At 57.0% G+C, this 25,000-nt stretch overlaps 30 non-coding genes and 1 pseudogene across 30 annotated transcripts; all 31 read right to left on the reverse strand.

Annotated features, from left to right (window-relative positions):
* Positions 1-459: 459 nt before the first annotated feature.
* Positions 460-578, reverse strand: LOC140413966 (5S ribosomal RNA). The gene has a single exon (XR_011943114.1). It is a non-coding gene; the product is annotated as a 5S ribosomal RNA (ribosomal RNA).
* Positions 579-1,272: 694 nt separating this feature from the next.
* Positions 1,273-1,391, reverse strand: LOC140411831 (5S ribosomal RNA). The gene has a single exon (XR_011941042.1). It is a non-coding gene; the product is annotated as a 5S ribosomal RNA (ribosomal RNA).
* A 696-nt stretch (positions 1,392-2,087) lies between these two features.
* LOC140413883 (5S ribosomal RNA) lies at positions 2,088-2,206 on the reverse strand. Its single transcript, XR_011943035.1, has one exon. It is a non-coding gene; the product is annotated as a 5S ribosomal RNA (ribosomal RNA).
* Positions 2,207-2,896: 690 nt separating this feature from the next.
* LOC140411832 (5S ribosomal RNA) lies at positions 2,897-3,015 on the reverse strand. Its single transcript, XR_011941043.1, has one exon. It is a non-coding gene; the product is annotated as a 5S ribosomal RNA (ribosomal RNA).
* Positions 3,016-3,711: 696 nt separating this feature from the next.
* LOC140413967 (5S ribosomal RNA) lies at positions 3,712-3,830 on the reverse strand. The gene has a single exon (XR_011943115.1). It is a non-coding gene; the product is annotated as a 5S ribosomal RNA (ribosomal RNA).
* Positions 3,831-4,524: 694 nt separating this feature from the next.
* On the reverse strand, positions 4,525-4,643 carry LOC140414904 (5S ribosomal RNA). The gene has a single exon (XR_011944030.1). It is a non-coding gene; the product is annotated as a 5S ribosomal RNA (ribosomal RNA).
* A 696-nt stretch (positions 4,644-5,339) lies between these two features.
* LOC140413884 (5S ribosomal RNA) lies at positions 5,340-5,458 on the reverse strand. The gene has a single exon (XR_011943036.1). It is a non-coding gene; the product is annotated as a 5S ribosomal RNA (ribosomal RNA).
* A 690-nt stretch (positions 5,459-6,148) lies between these two features.
* Positions 6,149-6,267, reverse strand: LOC140415185 (5S ribosomal RNA). The gene has a single exon (XR_011944301.1). It is a non-coding gene; the product is annotated as a 5S ribosomal RNA (ribosomal RNA).
* A 694-nt stretch (positions 6,268-6,961) lies between these two features.
* LOC140413834 (5S ribosomal RNA) lies at positions 6,962-7,080 on the reverse strand. Its single transcript, XR_011942988.1, has one exon. It is a non-coding gene; the product is annotated as a 5S ribosomal RNA (ribosomal RNA).
* Positions 7,081-7,774: 694 nt separating this feature from the next.
* Positions 7,775-7,893, reverse strand: LOC140413844 (5S ribosomal RNA). The gene has a single exon (XR_011942997.1). It is a non-coding gene; the product is annotated as a 5S ribosomal RNA (ribosomal RNA).
* A 694-nt stretch (positions 7,894-8,587) lies between these two features.
* LOC140414105 (5S ribosomal RNA) lies at positions 8,588-8,706 on the reverse strand. The gene has a single exon (XR_011943250.1). It is a non-coding gene; the product is annotated as a 5S ribosomal RNA (ribosomal RNA).
* Positions 8,707-9,402: 696 nt separating this feature from the next.
* On the reverse strand, positions 9,403-9,521 carry LOC140413835 (5S ribosomal RNA). The gene has a single exon (XR_011942989.1). It is a non-coding gene; the product is annotated as a 5S ribosomal RNA (ribosomal RNA).
* A 694-nt stretch (positions 9,522-10,215) lies between these two features.
* LOC140413846 (5S ribosomal RNA) lies at positions 10,216-10,334 on the reverse strand. Its single transcript, XR_011942999.1, has one exon. It is a non-coding gene; the product is annotated as a 5S ribosomal RNA (ribosomal RNA).
* A 694-nt stretch (positions 10,335-11,028) lies between these two features.
* LOC140414106 (5S ribosomal RNA) lies at positions 11,029-11,147 on the reverse strand. The gene has a single exon (XR_011943251.1). It is a non-coding gene; the product is annotated as a 5S ribosomal RNA (ribosomal RNA).
* A 696-nt stretch (positions 11,148-11,843) lies between these two features.
* LOC140413837 (5S ribosomal RNA) lies at positions 11,844-11,962 on the reverse strand. The gene has a single exon (XR_011942990.1). It is a non-coding gene; the product is annotated as a 5S ribosomal RNA (ribosomal RNA).
* Positions 11,963-12,656: 694 nt separating this feature from the next.
* Positions 12,657-12,775, reverse strand: LOC140413847 (5S ribosomal RNA). Its single transcript, XR_011943000.1, has one exon. It is a non-coding gene; the product is annotated as a 5S ribosomal RNA (ribosomal RNA).
* Positions 12,776-13,469: 694 nt separating this feature from the next.
* On the reverse strand, positions 13,470-13,588 carry LOC140414107 (5S ribosomal RNA). The gene has a single exon (XR_011943252.1). It is a non-coding gene; the product is annotated as a 5S ribosomal RNA (ribosomal RNA).
* A 696-nt stretch (positions 13,589-14,284) lies between these two features.
* LOC140414108 (5S ribosomal RNA) lies at positions 14,285-14,403 on the reverse strand. Its single transcript, XR_011943253.1, has one exon. It is a non-coding gene; the product is annotated as a 5S ribosomal RNA (ribosomal RNA).
* Positions 14,404-15,099: 696 nt separating this feature from the next.
* Positions 15,100-15,218, reverse strand: LOC140413838 (5S ribosomal RNA). Its single transcript, XR_011942991.1, has one exon. It is a non-coding gene; the product is annotated as a 5S ribosomal RNA (ribosomal RNA).
* A 694-nt stretch (positions 15,219-15,912) lies between these two features.
* On the reverse strand, positions 15,913-16,031 carry LOC140413848 (5S ribosomal RNA). Its single transcript, XR_011943001.1, has one exon. It is a non-coding gene; the product is annotated as a 5S ribosomal RNA (ribosomal RNA).
* A 694-nt stretch (positions 16,032-16,725) lies between these two features.
* LOC140414109 (5S ribosomal RNA) lies at positions 16,726-16,844 on the reverse strand. The gene has a single exon (XR_011943254.1). It is a non-coding gene; the product is annotated as a 5S ribosomal RNA (ribosomal RNA).
* A 696-nt stretch (positions 16,845-17,540) lies between these two features.
* Positions 17,541-17,659, reverse strand: LOC140411833 (5S ribosomal RNA). The gene has a single exon (XR_011941044.1). It is a non-coding gene; the product is annotated as a 5S ribosomal RNA (ribosomal RNA).
* A 696-nt stretch (positions 17,660-18,355) lies between these two features.
* Positions 18,356-18,474, reverse strand: LOC140413968 (5S ribosomal RNA). The gene has a single exon (XR_011943116.1). It is a non-coding gene; the product is annotated as a 5S ribosomal RNA (ribosomal RNA).
* Positions 18,475-19,168: 694 nt separating this feature from the next.
* LOC140411835 (5S ribosomal RNA) lies at positions 19,169-19,287 on the reverse strand. Its single transcript, XR_011941047.1, has one exon. It is a non-coding gene; the product is annotated as a 5S ribosomal RNA (ribosomal RNA).
* Positions 19,288-19,983: 696 nt separating this feature from the next.
* LOC140413885 (5S ribosomal RNA) lies at positions 19,984-20,102 on the reverse strand. The gene has a single exon (XR_011943037.1). It is a non-coding gene; the product is annotated as a 5S ribosomal RNA (ribosomal RNA).
* Positions 20,103-20,797: 695 nt separating this feature from the next.
* LOC140413389 (5S ribosomal RNA) lies at positions 20,798-20,916 on the reverse strand. Its single transcript, XR_011942559.1, has one exon. It is a non-coding gene; the product is annotated as a 5S ribosomal RNA (ribosomal RNA).
* Positions 20,917-21,610: 694 nt separating this feature from the next.
* Positions 21,611-21,729, reverse strand: LOC140415037 (5S ribosomal RNA). Its single transcript, XR_011944158.1, has one exon. It is a non-coding gene; the product is annotated as a 5S ribosomal RNA (ribosomal RNA).
* A 696-nt stretch (positions 21,730-22,425) lies between these two features.
* LOC140413419 (5S ribosomal RNA) lies at positions 22,426-22,544 on the reverse strand. The gene has a single exon (XR_011942588.1). It is a non-coding gene; the product is annotated as a 5S ribosomal RNA (ribosomal RNA).
* Positions 22,545-23,238: 694 nt separating this feature from the next.
* Positions 23,239-23,357, reverse strand: LOC140411836 (5S ribosomal RNA). The gene has a single exon (XR_011941048.1). It is a non-coding gene; the product is annotated as a 5S ribosomal RNA (ribosomal RNA).
* Positions 23,358-24,053: 696 nt separating this feature from the next.
* Positions 24,054-24,162, reverse strand: LOC140415605 (5S ribosomal RNA; annotated as a pseudogene).
* Positions 24,163-24,858: 696 nt separating this feature from the next.
* Positions 24,859-24,977, reverse strand: LOC140413886 (5S ribosomal RNA). The gene has a single exon (XR_011943038.1). It is a non-coding gene; the product is annotated as a 5S ribosomal RNA (ribosomal RNA).
* Between the last annotated feature and the right edge of the window lie 23 nt (positions 24,978-25,000).

Raw genomic sequence — 25,000 nt, forward strand, 5'->3', positions numbered from 1 at the left:
AGCCCCGCCCACCTCACACCAGCCTGCCGCCTGCACGCTGCTGCCTTTCCACATTGCAACGCTGCGCACTTCTCTCAGCACAGCCAGCACAAGGGTCAGGCAGGCAATGCAAGCCAGCTCTCTCTTCCTTCGCTTTCCACACCTGCCCCAATGCCATAACTTGCATTCATGCGGCGCCTTCAGGCTAGGAGAGAGAACGTCCTGCCGACACACTGGCTTGCGGCCACACGGGCCAGCTGGCGTGCCCATCAAAGTGCAGCACGCCAAGGCACACAACCGTGCCGCGTTGCAAAGGCCCGGCAAAGCTGCAGCAGCTGAATGGCCCGACCAAGCCGCCTGCCTGAGTTGAGCCCGCAGGCAAGTGTTGGGAGGAATGGCGAGGACGCAGAGAGCAGCAAAAGGTTGGCCTGCCTCTGGTGTGGAGAGTGCTTGGCGTGAGCAGTCTCTGCTGGCCGCAAAAGCCTACTGCACCTGGTATTCCCAGGCGGTCTCCCATCCAAGTACTAACCAGGCCTGAGTCTGCTTCGCTTCCGAGATCAGACGAGATCGGGCGTTTTCAGACTAGTATGGCCATAGGCATCTGCAGCACCGTCTTCTCGCCTATTCAAGCTGGCCACCCTAGCACCCTCGCCACTTCTTCTTTCCGGTTGTTTTCAATTTTTTCTCTCTCTTTTTCTACTTCTACTTCTACTTCTCCTCCTCTTTCTCTCCTTCTCCTGCTAATTCTAGCCTATATGCCTGATACTCGCTCCCCTTCATGCCATCCCCACCTAGCTCTCTTTTTTCTTCTCCACCTCCCCAAGGAAAACTGCAAGCCCCGCCCACCTCACACCAGCCTGCCGCCTGCACGCTGCTGCCTTTCCACATTGCAACGCTGCGCACTTCTCTCAGCACAGCCAGCACAAGGGTCAGGCAGGCAATGCAAGCCAGCTCTCTCTTCCTTCGCTTTCCACACCAGCCCCAATGCCACAACTTGCATTCATGCGGCGCCTTCAGGCTAGGAGAGAGAACGTCCTGCCGACACACTGGCTTGCGGCCACACGGGCCAGCTGGCGTGCCCATCAAAGTGCAGCACGCCAAGGCACACAACCGTGCTGCGTTGCAAAGGCCCGGCAAAGCTGCAGCAGCTCAATGGCCCGACCAAGCCGCCTGCCTGAGTTGAGCCCGCAGGCAAGTGTTGGGAGGAATGGCGAGGACGCAGAGAGCAGCAAAAGGTTGGCCTGCCTCTGGTGTGGAGAGCGCTTGGCGTGAGCAGTCTCTGCTGGCCGCAAAAGCCTACTGCACCTGGTATTCCCAGGCGGTCTCCCATCCAAGTACTAACCAGGCCTGAGTCTGCTTAGCTTCCGAGATCAGACGAGATCGGGCGTTTTCAGACTAGTATGGCCGTAGGCATCTGCACCACCGTCTTCTTGCCTATTCAAGCCGGCCACGCTAGCACCCTCGCCACTTCTTCTTTCCGGTTGTTTTCAATTTTTTCTCTCTCTTTTTCTACTTCTACTTCTACTTCTCCTCCTCTTTCTCTCCTTCTCCTGCTAACTCTAGCCTATATGCCTGATACTCGCTCCCCTTCATGCCGTACCCAGCTAGCTCTCTTTTTTTCTTCTCCACCTCCCCCAAGGAAAACTGCAAGCCCCGCCCACCTCACACCAGCCTGCCGCCTGTACGCTGCTGCCTTTACACATTGCAACGCTGCGCACTTCTCTCAGCACAGCCAGCACAAGGGTCAGGCAGGCAATGCAAGCCAGCTCTCTCTTCCTTCGCTTTCCACACCAGCCCCAATGCCACAACTTGCATTCATGCGGCGCCTTCAGGCTAGGAGACAGAACGTCCTGCCGACACACTGGCTTGTGGCCACACGGGCCAGCTGGCGTGCCCATCAAAGTACAGCACGCCAAGGCACCCAACCGTGCTGCGTTGCAAAGGCCCGGCAAAGCTGCAGCAGCTGAATGGCCCGACCAAGCCGCCTGCCTGAGTTGAGCCCGCAGGCAAGTGTTGGGAGGAATGGCGAGGACGCAGAGAGCAGCAAAAGGTTGGCCTGCCTCTGGTGTGGAGAGTGCTTGGCGTGAGCAGTCTCTGCTGGCCGCAAAAGCCTACTGCACCTGGTATTCCCAGGCGGTCTCCCATCCAAGTACTAACCAGGCCTGAGTCTGCTTAGCTTCCAAGATCAGACGAGATCGGGCGTTTTCAGACTAGTATGGCCGTAGGCATCTGCCGAATCATCTTCTTGCCTATTCAAGCTGGCCACGCTAGCACCCTCGCCACTTCTTCTTTCCGGTTGTTTTCAATTTTTTCTCTCTCTTTTTCTACTTCTACTTCTCCTCCTCTTTCTCTCCTTCTCCTGCTAATTCTAGCCTATATGCCTGATACTCGCTCCCCTTCATGCCGTCCCCAGCTAGCTCTCTTTTTTTCTTCTCCACCTCCCCCAAGGAAAACTGCAAGCCCCGCCCACCTCACACCAGCCTGCCGCCTGCACGCTGCTGCCTTTCCACATTGCAACGCTGCGCACTTCTCTCAGCACAGCCAGCACAAGGGTCAGGCAGGCAATGCAAGCCAGCTCTCTCTTCCTTCGCTATCCACATCAGCCCCAATGCCACAACTTGCATTCATGCGGCGCCTTCAGGCTAGGAGACAGAATGTCCTGCCGACACACTGGCTTGTGGCCACACGGGCCAGCTGGCGTGCCCATCAAAGTACAGCACGCCAAGGCACCCAACCGTGCTGCGTTGCAAAGGCCCGGCAAAGCTGCAGCAGCTGAATGGCCCGACCAAGCCGCCTGCCTGAGTTGAGCCCGCAGGCAAGTGTTGGGAGGAATGGCGAGGACGCAGAGAGCAGCAAAAGGTTGGCCTGCCTCTGGTGTGGAGAGCGCTTGGCGTGAGCAGTCTCTGCTGGCCGCAAAAGCCTACTGCACCTGGTATTCCCAGGCGGTCTCCCATCCAAGTACTAACCAGGCCTGAGTCTGCTTAGCTTCCGAGATCAGACGAGATCGGGCGTTTTCAGACTAGTATGGCCGTAGGCATCTGCACCACCGTCTTCTTGCCTATTCAAGCCAGCCACGCTAGCACCCTCGCCACTTCTTCTTTCCGGTTGTTTTCAATTTTTTCTCTCTCTTTTTCTACTTCTACTTCTACTTCTCCTCCTCTTTCTCTCCTTCTCCTGCTAATTCTAGCCTATATGCCTGATACTCGCTCCCCTTCATGCCGTCCCCAGCTAGCTCTCTTTTTTTCTTCTCCACCTCCCCCAAGGAAAACTGTAAGCCCCGCCCACCTCACACCAGCCTGCCGCCTGCACGCTGCTGCCTTTCCACATTGCAACGCTGCGCACTTCTCTCAGCACAGCCAGCACAAGGGTCAGGCAGGCAATGCAAGCCAGCTCTCTCTTCCTTCGCTTTCCACACCTGCCCCAATGCCATAACTTGCATTCATGCGGCGCCTTCAGGCTAGGAGAGAGAACGTCCTGCCGACACACTGGCTTGCGGCCACACGGGCCAGCTGGCGTGCCCATCAAAGTGCAGCACGCCAAGGCACACAACCGTGCCGCGTTGCAAAGGCCCGGCAAAGCTGCAGCAGCTGAATGGCCCGACCAAGCCGCCTGCCTGAGTTGAGCCCGCAGGCAAGTGTTGGGAGGAATGGCGAGGACGCAGAGAGCAGCAAAAGGTTGGCCTGCCTCTGGTGTGGAGAGTGCTTGGCGTGAGCAGTCTCTGCTGGCCGCAAAAGCCTACTGCACCTGGTATTCCCAGGCGGTCTCCCATCCAAGTACTAACCAGGCCTGAGTCTGCTTCGCTTCCGAGATCAGACGAGATCGGGCGTTTTCAGACTAGTATGGCCATAGGCATCTGCAGCACCGTCTTCTCGCCTATTCAAGCTGGCCACCCTAGCACCCTCGCCACTTCTTCTTTCCGGTTGTTTTCAATTTTTTCTCTCTCTTTTTCTACTTCTACTTCTACTTCTCCTCCTCTTTCTCTCCTTCTCCTGCTAATTCTAGCCTATATGCCTGATACTCGCTCCCCTTCATGCCATCCCCACCTAGCTCTCTTTTTTCTTCTCCACCTCCCCAAGGAAAACTGCAAGCCCCGCCCACCTCACACCAGCCTGCCGCCTGCACGCTGCTGCCTTTCCACATTGCAACGCTGCGCACTTCTCTCAGCACAGCCAGCACAAGGGTCAGGCAGGCAATGCAAGCCAGCTCTCTCTTCCTTCGCTTTCCACACCAGCCCCAATGCCACAACTTGCATTCATGCGGCGCCTTCAGGCTAGGAGAGAGAACGTCCTGCCGACACACTGGCTTGCGGCCACACGGGCCAGCTGGCGTGCCCATCAAAGTGCAGCACGCCAAGGCACACAACCGTGCTGCGTTGCAAAGGCCCGGCAAAGCTGCAGCAGCTCAATGGCCCGACCAAGCCGCCTGCCTGAGTTGAGCCCGCAGGCAAGTGTTGGGAGGAATGGCGAGGACGCAGAGAGCAGCAAAAGGTTGGCCTGCCTCTGGTGTGGAGAGCGCTTGGCGTGAGCAGTCTCTGCTGGCCGCAAAAGCCTACTGCACCTGGTATTCCCAGGCTGTCTCCCATCCAAGTACTAACCAGGCCTGAGTCTGCTTAGCTTCCGAGATCAGACGAGATCGGGCGTTTTCAGACTAGTATGGCCGTAGGCATCTGCACCACCGTCTTCTTGCCTATTCAAGCCGGCCACGCTAGCACCCTCGCCACTTCTTCTTTCCGGTTGTTTTCAATTTTTTCTCTCTCTTTTTCTACTTCTACTTCTACTTCTCCTCCTCTTTCTCTCCTTCTCCTGCTAACTCTAGCCTATATGCCTGATACTCGCTCCCCTTCATGCCGTACCCAGCTAGCTCTCTTTTTTTCTTCTCCACCTCCCCCAAGGAAAACTGCAAGCCCCGCCCACCTCACACCAGCCTGCCGCCTGTACGCTGCTGCCTTTACACATTGCAACGCTGCGCACTTCTCTCAGCACAGCCAGCACAAGGGTCAGGCAGGCAATGCAAGCCAGCTCTCTCTTCCTTCGCTTTCCACACCAGCCCCAATGCCACAACTTGCATTCATGCGGCGCCTTCAGGCTAGGAGACAGAACGTCCTGCCGACACACTGGCTTGTGGCCACACGGGCCAGCTGGCGTGCCCATCAAAGTACAGCACGCCAAGGCACCCAACCGTGCTGCGTTGCAAAGGCCCGGCAAAGCTGCAGCAGCTGAATGGCCCGACCAAGCCGCCTGCCTGAGTTGAGCCCGCAGGCAAGTGTTGGGAGGAATGGCGAGGACGCAGAGAGCAGCAAAAGGTTGGCCTGCCTCTGGTGTGGAGAGTGCTTGGCGTGAGCAGTCTCTGCTGGCCGCAAAAGCCTACTGCACCTGGTATTCCCAGGCGGTCTCCCATCCAAGTACTAACCAGGCCTGAGTCTGCTTAGCTTCCAAGATCAGACGAGATCGGGCGTTTTCAGACTAGTATGGCCGTAGGCATCTGCCGAATCATCTTCTTGCCTATTCAAGCTGGCCACGCTAGCACCCTCGCCACTTCTTCTTTCCGGTTGTTTTCAATTTTTTCTCTCTCTTTTTCTACTTCTACTTCTCCTCCTCTTTCTCTCCTTCTCCTGCTAATTCTAGCCTATATGCCTGATACTCGCTCCCCTTCATGCCGTCCCCAGCTAGCTCTCTTTTTTTCTTCTCCACCTCCCCCAAGGAAAACTGCAAGCCCCGCCCACCTCACACCAGCCTGCCGCCTGCACGCTGCTGCCTTTCCACATTGCAACGCTGCGCACTTCTCTCAGCACAGCCAGCACAAGGGTCAGGCAGGCAATGCAAGCCAGCTCTCTCTTCCTTCGCTATCCACATCAGCCCCAATGCCACAACTTGCATTCATGCGGCCCCTTCAGGCTAGGAGACAGAATGTCCTGCCGACACACTGGCTTGTGGCCACACGGGCCAGCTGGCGTGCCCATCAAAGTACAGCACGCCAAGGCACCCAACCGTGCTGCGTTGCAAAGGCCCGGCAAAGCTGCAGCAGCTGAATGGCCCGACCAAGCCGCCTGCCTGAGTTGAGCCCGCAGGCAAGTGTTGGGAGGAATGGCGAGGACGCAGAGAGCAGCAAAAGGTTGGCCTGCCTCTGGTGTGGAGAGCGCTTGGCGTGAGCAGTCTCTGCTGGCCGCAAAAGCCTACTGCACCTGGTATTCCCAGGCGGATTCCCATCCAAGTACTAACCAGGCCTGAGTCTGCTTAGTTTCCGAGATCAGACGAGATCGGGCGTTTTCAGACTAGTATGGCCGTAGGCATCTGCACCACCGTCTTCTTGCCTATTCAAGCCGGCCACGCTAGCACCCTCGCCACTTCTTCTTTCCGGTTGTTTTCAATTTTTTCTCTCTCTTTTTCTACTTCTACTTCTACTTCTCCTCCTCTTTCTCACCTTCTCCTGCTAATTCTAGCCTATATGCCTGATACTCGCTCCCCTTCATGCCATCCCCACCTAGCTCTCTTTTTTCTTCTCCACCTCCCCAAGGAAAACTGCAAGCCCCGCCCACCTCACACCAGCCTGCCGCCTGCACGCTGCTGCCTTTCCACATTGCAACGCTGCGCACTTCTCTCAGCGCAGCCAGCACAAGGGTCAGGCAGGCAATGCAAGCCAGCTCTCTCTTCCTTCGCTATCCACATCAGCCCCAATGCCACAACTTGCATTCATGCGGCGCCTTCAGGCTAGGAGACAGAATGTCCTGCCGACACACTGGCTTGTGGCCACACGGGCCAGCTTGCGTGCCCATCAAAGTACAGCACGCCAAGGCACCCAACCGTGCTGCGTTGCAAAGGCCCGGCAAAGCTGCAGCAGCTGAATGGCCCGACCAAGCCGCCTGCCTGAGTTGAGCCCGCAGGCAAGTGTTGGGAGGAATGGCGAGGACGCAGAGAGCAGCAAAAGGTTGGCCTGCCTCTGGTGTGGAGAGCGCTTGGCGTGAGCAGTCTCTGCTGGCCGCAAAAGCCGACTGCACCTGGTATTCCCAGGCGGTCTCCCATCCAAGTACTAACCAGGCCTGAGTCTGCTTAGCTTCCGAGATCAGACGAGATCGGGCGTTTTCAGACTAGTATGGCCGTAGGCATCTGCACCACCGTCTTCTTGCCTATTCAAGCCGGCCACGCTAGCACCCACGCCACTTGTTCTTTCCGGTTGTTTTCAATTTTTTCTCTCTCTTTTTCTACTTCTACTTCTACTTCTCCTCCTCTTTCTCTCCTTCTCCTGCTAATTCTAGCCTATATGCCTGATACTCGCTCCCCTTCATGCCATCCCCACCTAGCTCTCTTTTTTCTTCTCCACCTCCCCAAGGAAAACTGCAAGCCCCGCCCACCTCACACCAGCCTGCCGCCTGCACGCTGCTGCCTTTCCACATTGCAACGCTGCGCACTTCTCTCAGCACAGCCAGCACAAGGGTCAGGCAGGCAATGCAAGCCAGCTCTCTCTTTCTTCGCTTTCCACACCAGCCCCAATGCCACAACTTGCATTCATGCGGCGCCTTCAGGCTAGGAGAGAGAACGTCCTGCCGACACACTGGCTTGCGGCCACACGGGCCAGCTGGCGTGCCCATCAAAGTGCAGCACGCCAAGGCACACAACCGTGCTGCGTTGCAAAGGCCCGGCAAAGCTGCAGCAGCTCAATGGCCCGACCAAGCCGCCTGCCTGAGTTGAGCCCGCAGGCAAGTGTTGGGAGGAATGGCGAGGACGCAGAGAGCAGCAAAAGGTTGGCTTGCCTCTGGTGTGGAGAGCGCTTGGCGTGAGCAGTCTCTGCTGGCCGCAAAAGCCTACTGCACCTGGTATTCCCAGGCGGTCTCCCATCCAAGTACTAACCAGACCTGAGTCTGCTTAGCTTCCGAGATCAGACGAGATCGGGCGTTTTCAGACTAGTATGGCCGTAGGCATCTGCACCACCGTCTTCTTGCCTATTCAAGCCGGCCACGCTAGCACCCTCGCCACTTCTTCTTTCCGGTTGTTTTCAATTTTTTCTCTCTCTTTTTCTACTTCTACTTCTACTTCTCCTCCTCTTTCTCTCCTTCTCCTGCTAACTCTAGCCTATATGCCTGATACTCGCTCCCCTTCATGCCGTACCCAGCTAGCTCTCTTTTTTCTTCTCCACCTCCCCAAGGAAAACTGCAAGCCCCGCCCACCTCACACCAGCCTGCCGCCTGCACGCTGCTGCCTTTCCACATTGCAACGCTGCGCACTTCTCTCAGCACAGCCAGCACAAGGGTCAGGCAGGCAATGCAAGCCAACTCTCTCTTCCTTCGCTTTCCACACCTGCCCCAATGCCACAACTTGCATTCATGCGGCGCCCTCAGGCTAGGAGAGAGAACGTCCTGCCGACACACTGGCTTGCGGCCACACGGGCCAGCTGGCGTGCCCATCAAAGTGCAGCACGCCAAGGCACGCAACCGTGCTGCGTTGCAAAGGCCCGGCAAAGCTGCAGCAGCTGAATGGCCCGACCAAGCCGCCTGCCTGAGTTGAGCCCGCAGGCAAGTGTTGGGAGGAATGGCGAGGACGCAGAGAGCAGCAAAAGGTTGGCCTGCCTCTGGTGTGGAGAGTGCTTGGCGTGAGCAGTCACTGCTGGCCGCAAAAGCCTACTGCACCTGGTATTCCCAGGCGGTCTCCCATCCAAGTACTAACCAGGCCTGAGTCTGCTTCGCTTCCGAGATCAGACGAGATCGGGCATTTTCAGACTAGTATGGCCGTAGGCATCTGCAGCACCGTCTTCTCGCCTATTCAAGTTGGCCACGCTAGCACCCTCGCCACTTCTTCTTTCCGGTTGTTTTCAATTTTTTCTCTCTCTTTTTCTACTTCTACTTCTACTTCTCCTCCTCTTTCTCTCCTTCTCCTGCTAATTCTAGCCTATATGCCTGATACTCGCTCCCCTTCATGCCGTCCCCAGCTAGCTCTCTTTTTTTCTTCTCCACCTCCCCCAAGGAAAACTGCAAGCCCCGCCCACCTCACACCAGCCTGCCGCCTGCACGCTGCTGCCTTTCCACATTGCAACGCTGCGCACTTCTCTCAGCACAGCCAGCACAAGGGTCAGGCAGGCAATGCAAGCCAGCTCTCTCTTCCTTCGCTATCCACATCAGCCCCAATGCCACAACTTGCATTCATGCGGCGCCTTCAGGCTAGGAGACAGAATGTCCTGCCGACACACTGGCTTGTGGCCACACGGGCCAGCTTGCGTGCCCATCAAAGTACAGCACGCCAAGGCACCCAACCGTGCTGCGTTGCAAAGGCCCGGCAAAGCTGCAGCAGCTGAATGGCCCGACCAAGCCGCCTGCCTGAGTTGAGCCCGCAGGCAAGTGTTGGGAGGAATGGCGAGGACGCAGAGAGCAGCAAAAGGTTGGCCTGCCTCTGGTGTGGAGAGCGCTTGGCGTGAGCAGTCTCTGCTGGCCGCAAAAGCCGACTGCACCTGGTATTCCCAGGCGGTCTCCCATCCAAGTACTAACCAGGCCTGAGTCTGCTTAGCTTCCGAGATCAGACGAGATCGGGCGTTTTCAGACTAGTATGGCCGTAGGCATCTGCACCACCGTCTTCTTGCCTATTCAAGCCGGCCACGCTAGCACCCACGCCACTTGTTCTTTCCGGTTGTTTTCAATTTTTTCTCTCTCTTTTTCTACTTCTACTTCTACTTCTCCTCCTCTTTCTCTCCTTCTCCTGCTAATTCTAGCCTATATGCCTGATACTCGCTCCCCTTCATGCCATCCCCACCTAGCTCTCTTTTTTCTTCTCCACCTCCCCAAGGAAAACTGCAAGCCCCGCCCACCTCACACCAGCCTGCCGCCTGCACGCTGCTGCCTTTCCACATTGCAACGCTGCGCACTTCTCTCAGCACAGCCAGCACAAGGGTCAGGCAGGCAATGCAAGCCAGCTCTCTCTTTCTTCGCTTTCCACACCAGCCCCAATGCCACAACTTGCATTCATGCGGCGCCTTCAGGCTAGGAGAGAGAACGTCCTGCCGACACACTGGCTTGCGGCCACACGGGCCAGCTGGCGTGCCCATCAAAGTGCAGCACGCCAAGGCACACAACCGTGCTGCGTTGCAAAGGCCCGGCAAAGCTGCAGCAGCTCAATGGCCCGACCAAGCCGCCTGCCTGAGTTGAGCCCGCAGGCAAGTGTTGGGAGGAATGGCGAGGACGCAGAGAGCAGCAAAAGGTTGGCTTGCCTCTGGTGTGGAGAGCGCTTGGCGTGAGCAGTCTCTGCTGGCCGCAAAAGCCTACTGCACCTGGTATTCCCAGGCGGTCTCCCATCCAAGTACTAACCAGACCTGAGTCTGCTTAGCTTCCGAGATCAGACGAGATCGGGCGTTTTCAGACTAGTATGGCCGTAGGCATCTGCACCACCGTCTTCTTGCCTATTCAAGCCGGCCACGCTAGCACCCTCGCCACTTCTTCTTTCCGGTTGTTTTCAATTTTTTCTCTCTCTTTTTCTACTTCTACTTCTACTTCTCCTCCTCTTTCTCTCCTTCTCCTGCTAACTCTAGCCTATATGCCTGATACTCGCTCCCCTTCATGCCGTACCCAGCTAGCTCTCTTTTTTCTTCTCCACCTCCCCAAGGAAAACTGCAAGCCCCGCCCACCTCACACCAGCCTGCCGCCTGCACGCTGCTGCCTTTCCACATTGCAACGCTGCGCACTTCTCTCAGCACAGCCAGCACAAGGGTCAGGCAGGCAATGCAAGCCAACTCTCTCTTCCTTCGCTTTCCACACCTGCCCCAATGCCACAACTTGCATTCATGCGGCGCCCTCAGGCTAGGAGAGAGAACGTCCTGCCGACACACTGGCTTGCGGCCACACGGGCCAGCTGGCGTGCCCATCAAAGTGCAGCACGCCAAGGCACACAACCGTGCTGCGTTGCAAAGGCCCGGCAAAGCTGCAGCAGCTGAATGGCCCGACCAAGCCGCCTGCCTGAGTTGAGCCCGCAGGCAAGTGTTGGGAGGAATGGCGAGGACGCAGAGAGCAGCAAAAGGTTGGCCTGCCTCTGGTGTGGAGAGTGCTTGGCGTGAGCAGTCACTGCTGGCCGCAAAAGCCTACTGCACCTGGTATTCCCAGGCGGTCTCCCATCCAAGTACTAACCAGGCCTGAGTCTGCTTCGCTTCCGAGATCAGACGAGATCGGGCATTTTCAGACTAGTATGGCCGTAGGCATCTGCAGCACCGTCTTCTCGCCTATTCAAGTTGGCCACGCTAGCACCCTCGCCACTTCTTCTTTCCGGTTGTTTTCAATTTTTTCTCTCTCTTTTTCTACTTCTACTTCTACTTCTCCTCCTCTTTCTCTCCTTCTCCTGCTAATTCTAGCCTATATGCCTGATACTCGCTCCCCTTCATGCCGTCCCCAGCTAGCTCTCTTTTTTTCTTCTCCACCTCCCCCAAGGAAAACTGCAAGCCCCGCCCACCTCACACCAGCCTGCCGCCTGCACGCTGCTGCCTTTCCACATTGCAACGCTGCGCACTTCTCTCAGCACAGCCAGCACAAGGGTCAGGCAGGCAATGCAAGCCAGCTCTCTCTTCCTTCGCTATCCACATCAGCCCCAATGCCACAACTTGCATTCATGCGGCGCCTTCAGGCTAGGAGACAGAATGTCCTGCCGACACACTGGCTTGTGGCCACACGGGCCAGCTGGCGTGCCCATCAAAGTACAGCACGCCAAGGCACCCAACCGTGCTGCGTTGCAAAGGCCCGGCAAAGCTGCAGCAGCTGAATGGCCCGACCAAGCCGCCTGCCTGAGTTGAGCCCGCAGGCAAGTGTTGGGAGGAATGGCGAGGACGCAGAGAGCAGCAAAAGGTTGGCCTGCCTCTGGTGTGGAGAGCGCTTGGCGTGAGCAGTCTCTGCTGGCCGCAAAAGCCGACTGCACCTGGTATTCCCAGGCGGTCTCCCATCCAAGTACTAACCAGGCCTGAGTCTGCTTAGCTTCCGAGATCAGACGAGATCGGGCGTTTTCAGACTAGTATGGCCGTAGGCATCTGCACCACCGTCTTCTTGCCTATTCAAGCCGGCCACGCTAGCACCCACGCCACTTGTTCTTTCCGGTTGTTTTCAATTTTTTCTCTCTCTTTTTCTACTTCTACTTCTACTTCTCCTCCTCTTTCTCTCCTTCTCCTGCTAATTCTAGCCTATATGCCTGATACTCGCTCCCCTTCATGCCATCCCCACCTAGCTCTCTTTTTTCTTCTCCACCTCCCCAAGGAAAACTGCAAGCCCCGCCCACCTCACACCAGCCTGCCGCCTGCACGCTGCTGCCTTTCCACATTGCAACGCTGCGCACTTCTCTCAGCACAGCCAGCACAAGGGTCAGGCAGGCAATGCAAGCCAGCTCTCTCTTTCTTCGCTTTCCACACCAGCCCCAATGCCACAACTTGCATTCATGCGGCGCCTTCAGGCTAGGAGAGAGAACGTCCTGCCGACACACTGGCTTGCGGCCACACGGGCCAGCTGGCGTGCCCATCAAAGTGCAGCACGCCAAGGCACACAACCGTGCTGCGTTGCAAAGGCCCGGCAAAGCTGCAGCAGCTCAATGGCCCGACCAAGCCGCCTGCCTGAGTTGAGCCCGCAGGCAAGTGTTGGGAGGAATGGCGAGGACGCAGAGAGCAGCAAAAGGTTGGCTTGCCTCTGGTGTGGAGAGCGCTTGGCGTGAGCAGTCTCTGCTGGCCGCAAAAGCCTACTGCACCTGGTATTCCCAGGCGGTCTCCCATCCAAGTACTAACCAGACCTGAGTCTGCTTAGCTTCCGAGATCAGACGAGATCGGGCGTTTTCAGACTAGTATGGCCGTAGGCATCTGCACCACCGTCTTCTTGCCTATTCAAGCCGGCCACGCTAGCACCCTCGCCACTTCTTCTTTCCGGTTGTTTTCAATTTTTTCTCTCTCTTTTTCTACTTCTACTTCTACTTCTCCTCCTCTTTCTCTCCTTCTCCTGCTAACTCTAGCCTATATGCCTGATACTCGCTCCCCTTCATGCCGTACCCAGCTAGCTCTCTTTTTTCTTCTCCACCTCCCCAAGGAAAACTGCAAGCCCCGCCCACCTCACACCAGCCTGCCGCCTGCACGCTGCTGCCTTTCCACATTGCAACGCTGCGCACTTCTCTCAGCACAGCCAGCACAAGGGTCAGGCAGGCAATGCAAGCCAACTCTCTCTTCCTTCGCTTTCCACACCTGCCCCAATGCCACAACTTGCATTCATGCGGCGCCCTCAGGCTAGGAGAGAGAACGTCCTGCCGACACACTGGCTTGCGGCCACACGGGCCAGCTGGCGTGCCCATCAAAGTGCAGCACGCCAAGGCACACAACCGTGCTGCGTTGCAAAGGCCCGGCAAAGCTGCAGCAGCTGAATGGCCCGACCAAGCCGCCTGCCTGAGTTGAGCCCGCAGGCAAGTGTTGGGAGGAATGGCGAGGACGCAGAGAGCAGCAAAAGGTTGGCCTGCCTCTGGTGTGGAGAGTGCTTGGCGTGAGCAGTCACTGCTGGCCGCAAAAGCCTACTGCACCTGGTATTCCCAGGCGGTCTCCCATCCAAGTACTAACCAGGCCTGAGTCTGCTTCGCTTCCGAGATCAGACGAGATCGGGCATTTTCAGACTAGTATGGCCGTAGGCATCTGCAGCACCGTCTTCTCGCCTATTCAAGTTGGCCACGCTAGCACCCTCGCCACTTCTTCTTTCCGGTTGTTTTCAATTTTTTCTCTCTCTTTTTCTACTTCTACTTCTACTTCTCCTCCTCTTTCTCTCCTTCTCCTGCTAATTCTAGCCTATATGCCTGATACTCGCTCCCCTTCATGCCGTCCCCAGCTAGCTCTCTTTTTTTCTTCTCCACCTCCCCCAAGGAAAACTGCAAGCCCCGCCCACCTCACACCAGCCTGCCGCCTGCACGCTGCTGCCTTTCCACATTGCAACGCTGCGCACTTCTCTCAGCACAGCCAGCACAAGGGTCAGGCAGGCAATGCAAGCCAGCTCTCTCTTCCTTCGCTATCCACATCAGCCCCAATGCCACAACTTGCATTCATGCGGCGCCTTCAGGCTAGGAGACAGAATGTCCTGCCGACACACTGGCTTGTGGCCACACGGGCCAGCTGGCGTGCCCATCAAAGTACAGCACGCCAAGGCACCCAACCGTGCTGCGTTGCAAAGGCCCGGCAAAGCTGCAGCAGCTGAATGGCCCGACCAAGCCGCCTGCCTGAGTTGAGCCCGCAGGCAAGTGTTGGGAGGAATGGCGAGGACGCAGAGAGCAGCAAAAGGTTGGCTTGCCTCTGGTGTGGAGAGCGCTTGGCGTGAGCAGTCTCTGCTGGCCGCAAAAGCCTACTGCACCTGGTATTCCCAGGCGGTCTCCCATCCAAGTACTAACCAGGCCTGAGTCTGCTTCGCTTCCGAGATCAGACGAGATCGGGCATTTTCAGACTAGTATGGCCGTAGGCATCTGCAGCACCGTCTTCTCGCCTATTCAAGTTGGCCACGCTAGCACCCTCGCCACTTCTTCTTTCCGGTTGTTTTCAATTTTTTCTCTCTCTTTTTCTACTTCTACTTCTACTTCTCCTCCTCTTTCTCTCCTTCTCCTGCTAATTCTAGCCTATATGCCTGATACTCGCTCCCCTTCATGCCGTCCCCAGCTAGCTCTCTTTTTTTCTTCTCCACCTCCCCCAAGGAAAACTGCAAGCCCCGCCCACCTCACACCAGCCTGCCGCCTGCACGCTGCTGCCTTTCCACATTGCAACGCTGCGCACTTCTCTCAGCACAGCCAGCACAAGGGTCAGGCAGGCAATGCAAGCCAGCTCTCTCTTCCTTCGCTATCCACATCAGCCCCAATGCCACAACTTGCATTCATGCGGCGCCTTCAGGCTAGGAGACAGAATGTCCTGCCGACACACTGGCTTGTGGCCACACGGGCCAGCTGGCGTGCCCATCAAAGTACAGCACGCCAAGGCACCCAACCGTGCTGCGTTGCAAAGGCCCGGCAAAGCTGCAGCAGCTGAATGGCCCGACCAAGCCGCCTGCCTGAGTTGAGCCCGCAGGCAAGTGTTGGGAGGAATGGCGAGGACGCAGAGAGCAGCAAAAGGTTGGCCTGCCTCTGGTGTGGAGAGCGCTTGGCGTGAGCAGTCTCTGCTGGCCGCAAAAGCCGACTGCACCTGGTATTCCCAGGCGGTCTCCCATCCAAGTACTAACCAGGCCTGAGTCTGCTTAGCTTCCGAGATCAGACGAGATCGGGCGTTTTCAGACTAGTATGGCCGTAGGCATCTGCACCACCGTCTTCTTGCCTATTCAAGCCGGCCACGCTAGCACCCACGCCACTTGTTCTTTCCGGTTGTTTTCAATTTTTTCTCTCTCTTTTTCTACTTCTACTTCTACTTCTCCTCCTCTTTCTCTCCTTCTCCTGCTAATTCTAGCCTATATGCCTGATACTCGCTCCCCTTCATGCCATCCCCACCTAGCTCTCTTTTTTCTTCTCCACCTCCCCAAGGAAAACTGCAAGCCCCGCCCACCTCACACCAGCCTGCCGCCTGCACGCTGCTGCCTTTCCACATTGCAACGTTGCGCACTTCTCTCAGCACAGCCAGCACAAGGGTCAGGCAGGCAATGCAAGCCAGCTCTCTCTTTCTTCGCTTTCCACACCAGCCCCAATGCCACAACTTGCATTCATGCGGCGCCTTCAGGCTAGGAGAGAGAACGTCCTGCCGACACACTGGCTTGCGGCCACACGGGCCAGCTGGCGTGCCCATCAAAGTGCAGCACGCCAAGGCACACAACCGTGCTGCGTTGCAAAGGCCCGGCAAAGCTGCAGCAGCTCAATGGCCCGACCAAGCCGCCTGCCTGAGTTGAGCCCGCAGGCAAGTGTTGGGAGGAATGGCGAGGACGCAGAGAGCAGCAAAAGGTTGGCTTGCCTCTGGTGTGGAGAGCGCTTGGCGTGAGCAGTCTCTGCTGGCCGCAAAAGCCTACTGCACCTGGTATTCCCAGGCGGTCTCCCATCCAAGTACTAACCAGACCTGAGTCTGCTTAGCTTCCGAGATCAGACGAGATCGGGCGTTTTCAGACTAGTATGGCCGTAGGCATCTGCACCACCGTCTTCTTGCCTATTCAAGCCGGCCACGCTAGCACCCTCGCCACTTCTTCTTTCCGGTTGTTTTCAATTTTTTCTCTCTCTTTTTCTACTTCTACTTCTACTTCTCCTCCTCTTTCTCTCCTTCTCCTGCTAACTCTAGCCTATATGCCTGATACTCGCTCCCCTTCATGCCGTACCCAGCTAGCTCTCTTTTTTCTTCTCCACCTCCCCAAGGAAAACTGCAAGCCCCGCCCACCTCACACCAGCCTGCCGCCTGCACGCTGCTGCCTTTCCACATTGCAACGCTGCGCACTTCTCTCAGCACAGCCAGCACAAGGGTCAGGCAGGCAATGCAAGCCAACTCTCTCTTCCTTCGCTTTCCACACCTGCCCCAATGCCACAACTTGCATTCATGCGGCGCCCTCAGGCTAGGAGAGAGAACGTCCTGCCGACACACTGGCTTGCGGCCACACGGGCCAGCTGGCGTGCCCATCAAAGTGCAGCACGCCAAGGCACACAACCGTGCTGCGTTGCAAAGGCCCGGCAAAGCTGCAGCAGCTGAATGGCCCGACCAAGCCGCCTGCCTGAGTTGAGCCCGCAGGCAAGTGTTGGGAGGAATGGCGAGGACGCAGAGAGCAGCAAAAGGTTGGCCTGCCTCTGGTGTGGAGAGTGCTTGGCGTGAGCAGTCACTGCTGGCCGCAAAAGCCTACTGCACCTGGTATTCCCAGGCGGTCTCCCATCCAAGTACTAACCAGGCCTGAGTCTGCTTCGCTTCCGAGATCAGACGAGATCGGGCATTTTCAGACTAGTATGGCCGTAGGCATCTGCAGCACCGTCTTCTCGCCTATTCAAGTTGGCCACGCTAGCACCCTCGCCACTTCTTCTTTCCGGTTGTTTTCAATTTTTTCTCTCTCTTTTTCTACTTCTACTTCTACTTCTCCTCCTCTTTCTCTCCTTCTCCTGCTAATTCTAGCCTATATGCCTGATACTCGCTCCCCTTCATGCCGTCCCCAGCTAGCTCTCTTTTTTTCTTCTCCACCTCCCCCAAGGAAAACTGCAAGCCCCGCCCACCTCACACCAGCCTGCCGCCTGCACGCTGCTGCCTTTCCACATTGCAACGCTGCGCACTTCTCTCAGCACAGCCAGCACAAGGGTCAGGCAGGCAATGCAAGCCAGCTCTCTCTTCCTTCGCTATCCACATCAGCCCCAATGCCACAACTTGCATTCATGCGGCGCCTTCAGGCTAGGAGACAGAATGTCCTGCCGACACACTGGCTTGTGGCCACACGGGCCAGCTGGCGTGCCCATCAAAGTACAGCACGCCAAGGCACCCAACCGTGCTGCGTTGCAAAGGCCCGGCAAAGCTGCAGCAGCTGAATGGCCCGACCAAGCCGCCTGCCTGAGTTGAGCCCGCAGGCAAGTGTTGGGAGGAATGGCGAGGACGCAGAGAGCAGCAAAAGGTTGGCCTGCCTCTGGTGTGGAGAGCGCTTGGCGTGAGCAGTCTCTGCTGGCCGCAAAAGCCTACTGCACCTGGTATTCCCAGGCGGTCTCCCATCCAAGTACTAACCAGGCCTGAGTCTGCTTAGCTTCCGAGATCAGACGAGATCGGGCGTTTTCAGACTAGTATGGCCGTAGGCATCTGCACCACCGTCTTCTTGCCTATTCAAGCCGGCCACGCTAGCACCCTCGCCACTTCTTCTTTCCGGTTGTTTTCAATTTTTTCTCTCTCTTTTTCTACTTCTACTTCTACTTCTCCTCCTCTTTCTCTCCTTCTCCTGCTAATTCTAGCCTATATGCCTGATACTCGCTCCCCTTCATGCCGTCCCCAGCTAGCTCTCTTTTTTTCTTCTCCACCTCCCCCAAGGAAAACTGTAAGCCCCGCCCACCTCACACCAGCCTGCCGCCTGCACGCTGCTGCCTTTCCACATTGCAACGCTGCGCACTTCTCTCAGCACAGCCAGCACAAGGGTCAGGCAGGCAATGCAAGCCAGCTCTCTCTTCCTTCGCTTTCCACACCTGCCCCAATGCCATAACTTGCATTCATGCGGCGCCTTCAGGCTAGGAGAGAGAACGTCCTGCCGACACACTGGCTTGCGGCCACACGGGCCAGCTGGCGTGCCCATCAAAGTGCAGCACGCCAAGGCACACAACCGTGCCGCGTTGCAAAGGCCCGGCAAAGCTGCAGCAGCTGAATGGCCCGACCAAGCCGCCTGCCTGAGTTGAGCCCGCAGGCAAGTGTTGGGAGGAATGGCGAGGACGCAGAGAGCAGCAAAAGGTTGGCCTGCCTCTGGTGTGGAGAGTGCTTGGCGTGAGCAGTCTCTGCTGGCCGCAAAAGCCTACTGCACCTGGTATTCCCAGGCGGTCTCCCATCCAAGTACTAACCAGGCCTGAGTCTGCTTCGCTTCCGAGATCAGACGAGATCGGGCGTTTTCAGACTAGTATGGCCATAGGCATCTGCAGCACCGTCTTCTCGCCTATTCAAGCTGGCCACCCTAGCACCCTCGCCACTTCTTCTTTCCGGTTGTTTTCAATTTTTTCTCTCTCTTTTTCTACTTCTACTTCTCCTTCTCCTCCTCTTTCTCTCCTTCTCCTGCTAATTCTAGCCTATATGCCTGATACTCGCTCCCCTTCATGCCATCCCCACCTAGCTCTCTTTTTTCTTCTCCACCTCCCCAAGGAAAACTGCAAGCCCCGCCCACCTCACACCAGCCTGCCGCCTGCACGCTGCTGCCTTTCCACATTGCAACGCTGCGCACTTCTCTCAGCACAGCCAGCACAAGGGTCAGGCAGGCAATGCAAGCCAGCTCTCTCTTCCTTCGCTTTCCACACCAGCCCCAATGCCACAACTTGCATTCATGCGGCGCCTTCAGGCTAGGAGAGAGAACGTCCTGCCGACACACTGGCTTGCGGCCACACGGGCCAGCTGGCGTGCCCATCAAAGTGCAGCACGCCAAGGCACACAACCGTGCTGCGTTGCAAAGGCCCGGCAAAGCTGCAGCAGCTCAATGGCCCGACCAAGCCGCCTGCCTGAGTTGAGCCCGCAGGCAAGTGTTGGGAGGAATGGCGAGGACGCAGAGAGCAGCAAAAGGTTGGCCTGCCTCTGGTGTGGAGAGCGCTTGGCGTGAGCAGTCTCTGCTGGCCGCAAAAGCCTACTGCACCTGGTATTCCCAGGCGGTCTCCCATCCAAGTACTAACCAGGCCTGAGTCTGCTTAGCTTCCGAGATCAGACGAGATCGGGCGTTTTCAGACTAGTATGGCCGTAGGCATCTGCACCACCGTCTTCTTGCCTATTCAAGCCGGCCACGCTAGCACCCTCGCCACTTCTTCTTTCCGGTTGTTTTCAATTTTTTCTCTCTCTTTTTCTACTTCTACTTCTACTTCTCCTCCTCTTTCTCTCCTTCTCCTGCTAACTCTAGCCTATATGCCTGATACTCGCTCCCCTTCATGCCGTACCCAGCTAGCTCTCTTTTTTTCTTCTCCACCTCCCCCAAGGAAAACTGCAAGCCCCGCCCACCTCACACCAGCCTGCCGCCTGCACGCTGCTGCCTTTACACATTGCAACGCTGCGCACTTCTCTCAGCACAGCCAGCACAAGGGTCAGGCAGGCAATGCAAGCCAGCTCTCTCTTCCTTCGCTTTCCACACCAGCCCCAATGCCACAACTTGCATTCATGCGGCGCCTTCAGGCTAGGAGACAGAACGTCCTGCCGACACACTGGCTTGTGGCCACACGGGCCAGCTGGCGTGCCCATCAAAGTACAGCACGCCAAGGCACCCAACCGTGCTGCGTTGCAAAGGCCCGGCAAAGCTGCAGCAGCTGAATGGCCCGACCAAGCCGCCTGCCTGAGTTGAGCCCGCAGGCAAGTGTTGGGAGGAATGGCGAGGACGCAGAGAGCAGCAAAAGGTTGGCCTGCCTCTGGTGTGGAGAGTGCTTGGCGTGAGCAGTCTCTGCTGGCCGCAAAAGCCTACTGCACCTGGTATTCCCAGGCGGTCTCCCATCCAAGTACTAACCAGGCCTGAGTCTGCTTAGCTTCCAAGATCAGACGAGATCGGGCGTTTTCAGACTAGTATGGCCGTAGGCATCTGCAGCACCGTCTTCTCGCCTATTCAAGCTGGCCACCCTAGCACCCTCGCCACTTCTTCTTTCCGGTTGTTTTCAATTTTTTCTCTCTCTTTTTCTTCTTCTACTTCTACTTCTCCTCCTCTTTCTCTCCTTCTCCTGCTAATTCTAGCCTATATGCCTGATACTCGCTCCCCTTCATGCCGTCCCCACCTAGCTCTCTTTTTTCTTCTCCACCTCCCCCAAGGAAAACTGCAAGCCCCGCCCACCTCACACCAGCCTGCCGCCTGCACGCTGCTGCCTTTCCACATTGCAACGCTGCGCACTTCTCTCAGCACAGCCAGCACAAGGGTCAGGCAGGCAATGCAAGCCAGCTCTCTCTTCCTTCGCTATCCACATCAGCCCCAATGCCACAACTTGCATTCATGCGGCGCCTTCAGGCTAGGAGACAGAATGTCCTGCCGACACACTGGCTTGTGGCCACACGGGCCAGCTGGCGTGCCCATCAAAGTACAGCACGCCAAGGCACCCAACCGTGCTGCGTTGCAAAGGCCCGGCAAAGCTGCAGCAGCTGAATGGCCCGACCAAGCCGCCTGCCTGAGTTGAGCCCGCAGGCAAGTGTTGGGAGGAATGGCGAGGACGCAGAGAGCAGCAAAAGGTTGGCCTGCCTCTGGTGTGGAGAGTGCTTGGCGTGAGCAGTCTCTGCTGGCCGCAAAAGCCTACTGCACCTGGTATTCCCAGGCGGTCTCCCATCCAAGTACTAACCAGGCCTGAGTCTGCTTCGCTTCCGAGATCAGACGAGATCGGGCGTTTTCAGACTAGTATGGCCGTAGGCATCTGCAGCACCGTCTTCTCGCCTATTCAAGCTGGCCACCCTAGCACCCTCGCCACTTCTTCTTTCCGGTTGTTTTCAATTTTTTCTCTCTCTTTTTCTACTTCTACTTCTACTTCTCCTCCTCTTTCTCTCCTTCTCCTGCTAATTCTAGCCTATATGCCTGATACTCGCTCCCCTTCATGCCATCCCCACCTAGCTCTCTTTTTTCGTCTCCACCTCCTCAAGGAAAACTGCAAGCCCCGCCCACCTCACACCAGCCTGCCGCCTGCACGCTGCTGCCTTTCCACATTGCAACGCTGCGCACTTCTCTCAGCACAGCCAGCACAAGGGTCAGGCAGGCAATGCAAGCCAGCTCTCTCTTCCTTCGCTTTCCACACCAGCCCCAATGCCACAACTTGCATTCATGCGGCGCCTTCAGGCTAGGAGAGAGAACGTCCTGCCGACACACTGGCTTGCGGCCACACGGGCCAGCTGGCGTGCCCATCAAAGTGCAGCACGCCAAGGCACACAACCGTGCTGCGTTGCAAAGGCTCGGCAAAGCTGCAGCAGCTCAATGGCCCGACCAAGCCGCCTGCCTGAGTTGAGCCCGCAGGCAAGTGTTGGGAGGAATGGCGAGGACGCAGAGAGCAGCAAAAGGTTGGCCTGCCTCTGGTGTGGAGAGCGCTTGGCGTGAGCAGTCTCTGCTGGCCGCCAAAGCCGACTGCACCTGGTATTCCCAGGCGGTCTCCCATCCAAGTACTAACCAGGCCTGAGTCTGCTTAGTTTCCGAGATCAGACGAGATCGGGCGTTTTCAGACTAGTATGGCCGTAGGCATCTGCACCACCGTCTTCTTGCCTATTCAAGCCGGCCACGCTAGCACCCTCGCCACTTCTTCTTTCCGGTTGTTTTCAATTTTTTCTCTCTCTTTTTCTACTTCTACTTCTACTTCTCCTCCTCTTTCTCTCCTTCTCCTGCTAACTCTAGCCTATATGCCTGATACTCGCTCCCCTTCATGCCGTACCCAGCTAGCTCTCTTTTTTTCTTCTCCACCTCCCCCAAGGAAAACTGCAAGCCCCGCCCACCTCACACCAGCCTGCCGCCTGCACGCTGCTGCCTTTCCACGTTGCAACGCTGCGCACTTCTCTCAGCACAGCCAGCACAAGGGTCAGGCAGGCAATGCAAGCCAGCTCTCTCTTCCTTCGCTTTCCACACCTGCCCCAATGCCATAACTTGCATTCATGCGGCGCCTTCAGGCTAGGAGAGAGAACGTCCTGCCGACACACTGGCTTGCGGCCACACGGGCCAGCTGGCGTGCCCATCAAAGTGCAGCACGCCAAGGCACACAACCGTGCTGCGTTGCAAAGGCCCGGCAAAGCTGCAGCAGCTGAATGGCCCGACCAAGCCGCCTGCCTGAGTTGAGCCCGCAGGCAAGTGTTGGGAGGAATGGCGAGGACGCAGAGAGCAGCAAAAGGTTGGCCTGCCTCTGGTGTGGAGAGTGCTTGGCGTGAGCAGTCTCTGCTGGCCGCAAAAGCCTACTGCACCTGGTATTCCCAGGCGGTCTCCCATCCAAGTACTAACCAGGCCTGAGTCTGCTTAGCTTCCGAGATCAGACGAGATCGGGCATTTTCAGACTAGTATGGCCGTAGGCATCTGCAGCACCGTCTTCTCGCCTATTCAAGCTGGCCACCCTAGCAACCTCGCCACTTCTTCTTTCCGGTTGTTTTCAATTTTTTCTCTCTCTTTTTCTACTTCTACTTCTACTTCTCCTCCTCTTTCTCTCCTTCACCTGCTAATTCTAGCCTATATGCCTGATACTCGCTCCCCTTCATGCCGTCCCCACCTAGCTCTCTTTTTTCTTCTCCACCTCCCCAAGGAAAACTGCAAGCCCCGCCGACCTCACACCAGCCTGCCGCCTGCACGCTGCTGCCTTCCCACATTGCAACGCTGCGCACTTCTCTCAGCACAGCCAGCACAAGGGTCAGGCAGGCAATGCAAGCCAGCTCTCTCTTCCTTCGCTTTCCACACCAGCCCCAATGCCACAACTTGCATTCATGCGGCGCCTTCAGGCTAGGAGACAGAATGTCCTGCCGACACACTGGCTTGTGGCCACACGGGCCAGCTGGCGTGCCCATCAAAGTACAGCACGCCAAGGCACCCAACCGTGCTGCGTTGCAAAGGCCCGGCAAAGCTGCAGCAGCTGAATGGCCCGACCAAGCCGCCTGCCTGAGTTGAGCCCGCAGGCAAGTGTTGGGAGGAATGGCGAGGACGCAGAGAGCAGCAAAAGGTTGGCCTGCCTCTGGTGTGGAGAGCGCTTGGCGTGAGCAGTCTCTGCTGGCCGCAAAAGCCTACTGCACCTGGTATTCCCAGGCGGTCTCCCATCCAAGTACTAACCAGGCCTGAGTCTGCTTAGCTTCCGAGATCAGACGAGATCGGGCGTTTTCAGACTAGTATGGCCGTAGGCCACTGCAGCACCGTCTTCTTGCCTATTCAAGCCGGCCACGCTAGCACCCTCGCCACTTCTTCTTTCCGGTTGGTTTCAATTTTTTCTCTCTCTTTTTCTACTTCTACTTCTACTTCTCCTCCTCTTTCTCTCCTTCTCCTGCTAATTCTAGCCTATATGCCTGATACTCGCTCCCCTTCATGCCGTCCCCAGCTAGCTCTCTTTTTTTCTTCTCCACCTCCCCCAAGGAAAACTGTAAGCCCCGCCCACCACACACCAGCCTGCCGCCTGCACGCTGCTGCCTTTCCACATTGCAACGCTGCGCACTTCTCTCAGCACAGCCAGCACAAGGGTCAGGCAGGCAATGCAAGCCAGCTCTCTCTTCCTTCGCTTTCCACACCTGCCCCAATGCCATAACTTGCATTCATGCGGCGCCTTCAGGCTAGGAGAGAGAACGTCCTGCCGACACACTGGCTTGCGGCCACACGGGCCAGCTGGCGTGCCCATCAAAGTGCAGCACGCCAAGGCACACAACCGTGCTGCGTTGCAAAGGCCCGGCAAAGCTGCAGCAGCTGAATGGCCCGACCAAGCCGACTGCCTGAGTTGAGCCCGCAGGCAAGTGTTGGGAGGAATGGCGAGGACGCAGAGAGCAGCAAAAGGTTGGCCTGCCTCTGGTGTGGAGAGCGCTTGGCGTGAGCAGTCTCTGCTGGCCGCAAAAGCCTACTGCACCTGGTATTCCCAGGCGGTCTCCCATCCAAGTACTAACCAGGCCTGAGTCTGCTTAGCTTCCGAGATCAGGCGTTTTCAGACTAGTATGGCCGTAGACATCTGCACCACCGTCTTCTTGCCTATTCAAGCCGGCCACGCTAGCACCCTCGCCACTTCTTCTTTCCGGTTGTTTTCAATTTTTTCTCTCTCTTTTTCTACTTCTACTTCTACTTCTCCTCCTCTTTCTCTCCTTCTCCTGCTAACTCTAGCCTATATGCCTGATACTCGCTCCCCTTCATGCCGTCCCCAGCTAGCTCTCTTTTTTTCTTCTCCACCTCCCCCAAGGAAAACTGCAAGCCCCGCCCACCTCACACCAGCCTGCCGCCTGCACGCTGCTGCCTTTCCACATTGCAACGCTGCGCACTTCTCTCAGCACAGCCAGCACAAGGGTCAGGCAGGCAATGCAAGCCAGCTCTCTCTTCCTTCGCTTTCCACACCAGCCCCAATGCCACAACTTGCATTCATGCGGCGCCTTCAGGCTAGGAGACAGAACGTCCTGCCGACACACTGGCTTGTGGCCACACGGGCCAGCTGGCGTGCCCATCAAAGTACAGCACGCCAAGGCACCCAACCGTGCTGCGTTGCAAAGGCCCGGCAAAGCTGCAGCAGCTGAATGGCCCGACCAAGCCGCCTGCCTGAGTTGAGCCCGCAGGCAAGTGTTGGGAGGAATGGCGAGGTCGCAGAGAGCAGCAAAAGGTTGGCCTGCCTCTGGTGTGGAGGGTGCTTGGCGTGAGCAGTCTCTGCTGGCCGCAAAAGCCTACTGCACCTGGTATTCCCAGGCGGTCTCCCATCCAAGTACTAACCAGGCCTGAGTCTGCTTAGCTTCCAAGATCAGACGAGATCGGGCGTTTTCAGACTAGTATGGCCGTAGGCATCTGCAGAATCATCTTCTCGCC

The sequence above is a fragment of the Scyliorhinus torazame genome, chromosome 4 (genome assembly GCF_047496885.1).
Source record: "Scyliorhinus torazame isolate Kashiwa2021f chromosome 4, sScyTor2.1, whole genome shotgun sequence".
Taxonomy (NCBI): Eukaryota; Metazoa; Chordata; class Chondrichthyes; order Carcharhiniformes; family Scyliorhinidae; genus Scyliorhinus; species Scyliorhinus torazame.